The 3,302-nt window shown below is 42.2% G+C and overlaps 1 long non-coding RNA gene across 1 annotated transcript in view; it reads right to left on the bottom strand.

Moving 5' to 3' along the window:
- Positions 1-693: 693 nt before the first annotated feature.
- LOC116867942 overlaps positions 694-3,302 on the bottom strand; it is a 39,921-nt gene continuing 37,312 nt past the window's right edge. Inside the window, exon 4 of the long non-coding RNA XR_004382689.1 lies at positions 694-760. This is a non-coding gene — a long non-coding RNA (uncharacterized LOC116867942). The remainder of the gene's footprint in view (positions 761-3,302) is intronic.

The raw sequence follows: 3,302 nt of genomic DNA, 5'->3' as shown, positions 1-3,302 counted from the left end.
TAGTGTTTCCCATGTACAATGTTTTCCAGCTTCTAATTCATTTTAGGCCATCAAAAGAGAACATAAAATAACTCCAGAGCTCTAGACATTTGCAGTTACCTTATGGAGAGGGAAAGGGAAGAGTGGGAAGAGTTTTTACAACTGAGAAAATCCAGATTTCTTATTAGTCATGGTCTAAAAATGACAACCCCCTGCCTATCCAGCAGACCTCCTTCCACCCCGCCCCTCAACCCACAAGCTGCAGCTGGAGGAGCCTGCTGCAGACCACATTGCTCTGCCTGGCAATCCATCTACAGACTTTTGCAGGGAACCCATTTTTGCACAAGCTGGATCAGTCCCCATGGCCTCTGGGGCAGAGTACCACCCAGAAGGGTTGGAATGAAGCGCATGAGAGTGCCCAGCTGCAGTTCCAGCCCCGGGCCATGGCATCTGGCCACCCATAGCCCACCAGGAAGTAGAGCCAACACCAAGGCCCCTCCTTACCCACAAGACTTCCTCTACCAAGAGCTTACAAGTAAGCTTAATAAAGTTGTCCTGAATACTCCCCCGTGCTTCCCACCCCAGCAGCCTTTGTTTATCCAGCTTGACCGCAGTCAGGAGAGTCTGGTGAATGAGGTGAGAAAGGTTACCCTCCCACCAGAGCTGGCAAAAAGTGGAGCAGCCATACCTTACATTTCAGAAGGAAAGGCATGTGTGATTTATGAGATTCAAGAAAGGGTCCTTGTCCCCAGATGTATTTCTTCAACAAATATTCAGCTACCTGAATATATAGGGTTAAAATAAAATAAAAGTAAAATAAATTTTATTAAAATTTATTATTAAAATTTTTTATTAAAAATAAAATGTGTATTTAAAAATAAAACCTAAAATAAAGTAAGTCCAGGATATCTTTGATATAGAATCCCTCTTCTTTTTTCTCCCTCTCCTTTACTCTGAATTCCTTACACCATGGCCCCCATGTTACAAACTATACTTCCCTTTCCAAGAAGTCCAAGTTCTCTCTGTATCCCCCAGCTCTGCCTCCCCTATTCTCAAACCAACACATTTTCCCTTAGGCATATAATAATGATTACTGGAGAATTTAAACCCCCAACAGAGGCCTGTGTTCCAGATGCAAATAGCTCAGAGCAAAATGGTTAAAATATTTTTATACTCTTTTCCCAGGAGGACAGATACATTCCATCCAATCAAGGTTTTAGGCCTTTGCTACATGTACAAGAATCAAAGAATTGGTTTGAGTGTCTTAAATCGGAACCTTGGAAACACACTTTAAGATGAAAAGTTGCCTGCTATAGATTTACTGGGGAGTCCACTCAGGATATAGGAAGGTAAAGAAAGCAGAACTGGGTGGAGTGAAAAATTGACCCACAATGCAGTTGCAACAAAGACTACAGGCAACCCTGTGGGAAGTTCTAAAGCTGGGATGGCCTATAAAAGTTGCCCAAATTGAGAGAAGAGGCTAGGCCTTTTAGTCATTTTAGCACTCAGTTATGGGCCTTACATTGTCCTCTAGGAGGGGTATACATAGCTCCTGTGAGGCAGTTCTCTGTGACTGAGAGCAATTCTTTGAAGGACCAAGTTGTGAGCCATTAAAAGCCAAGATTCCCAGGAGCTAAGGATGGTTGCATTAGTTCTGAAGATAGATCTGGATGGAAAACAACAGTATTCACTATATCCCATGTTTTTTATAGTAAGTCCACTCCATCAAAAGAACAATTTTTCTACTATTCTGGTTGATCTTGTTTCCAGAAGAAACAAAGGCTTGTAGAAAGACTAATTCTTGCTGCTACAATTGATCTCAAGGCTGAATCTGACAATCGTCACTCTCCTATTCCACTATGTTTCTTCTAGGTTGCCTTCACTCTTGGCTAGAACCTCTGCTGGCATATCTGGTAGGATGACACAGATCTTCATCCCTGAGGACTCTGAGCTCCTGGTTCCCATGTCAGTCTCGGGCAATGGCTGTTGCACTTACATATTTTCCATTAAAACTGGGTCAGTTATCCCAGTGATCCAGTGGATCACCTAGGAGTTCAACATTTTCTTTCCTGTTGTCTTTGTGTATTAGTAGCCTTATGTCTTCCCAACATGAGGGTCAATAACTCTTAACAGTATGCAACTCCTTTCCTTGATTGCTGGTCTCTTGGTATAAGAAACCCAAAGTGACCAGGTGGCAGGCAGTCACAGTTCAATGGAACATTTACTGTGCCACGCTGTGGAAGTATTTTTCCTCTGGGAACCAGGATCTCTAGACTCACAGAACCCCAAGTTGTGGAAAAGAAAAGTAGTAATTCTCCTTTTACCTCCCCAGTTTCCAAACCCATGCATTCTACCTATTAAGGAAGACCATAGAGTGGTCATTGATTTATGATACGTATCTTAAATGGAGGGTGGTGCCCCATCCCTATAGTATATCATCTTCAAGCTGACATCTATAAGGCCTCTTTAATAAACCTTTTCATCACTCTATCACTCCTGTGCCTTCTGGGTAGTGTGATAAATGATAAAACCAATTATCACATGGCCATGTGCCCACTGCTATATCTACTTCTGCTATAAAATGACTCCCTTGGTCCACGGCAATGCTATATAGGGTCTATGTCAGTAGATTAAACATTCTGTAAGTTATCAGGTAGTAGTACTTGCTGAGGGCCTGAAAGCAGGAAAGACAAACTCATAACTAGAATATGTGTCAGTTCCAGTCAAGATGAATGATTGTTTCTTTCAAGGTAATTATCCAATGTATTCAAATTACCACCAGGTGGCTAGTTCGTTCTCCTCAACAGATGTTGCCATATTAAGGGCTCAGCTTTGGTCTCTGCTTCTAGCCAGTTGCATGATGGGCAATGGAAGTAGTTACATCAGCTTTAGTGAGGGGGAGCCCATGCTATTGGGCTACATCACCCTGATTCTGAGACCACAATTATTATTCTTTCATCTGCCATACCAGCACTGAGGTGGCCCATGACAGAGATCGTTTGATGTCACCTGCCTGAGTCATTCTACTACTTTGTTGTTTTGTGTCTCTTTTTTGATAGCTATCCTCTTGTGATCATGTACATGCAATACAAAACTCACACCCATTGCCTTAGATCCATCTAGACCTCATTGTCTCTGATCTTCCAATCTTTCTCCTTCCAAGCCTCTGACACAAGCAGCGAGGCCATGAGTCCATGTGTATCCCCACATAGGGTCACTTCACTTTCATACCAAGTGTCCTAACTAGAACTTTGTCCACTGGAGGTCAGTGGGGGCCATAAGCAAAAAAAAAAAAAAAAAAAAAAAAAAAAAAAAAAAAAAAA

The sequence above is a fragment of the Lontra canadensis genome, unplaced genomic scaffold (genome assembly GCF_010015895.1).
Source record: "Lontra canadensis isolate GAN:19392208 unplaced genomic scaffold, GSC_riverotter_1.0 scaffold13, whole genome shotgun sequence".
In the NCBI taxonomy this organism is placed as follows: Eukaryota; Metazoa; Chordata; class Mammalia; order Carnivora; family Mustelidae; genus Lontra; species Lontra canadensis.
Note: the sequence above shows the minus strand (reverse complement) of the source record. Positions and strands in the feature narration are given on the sequence as shown.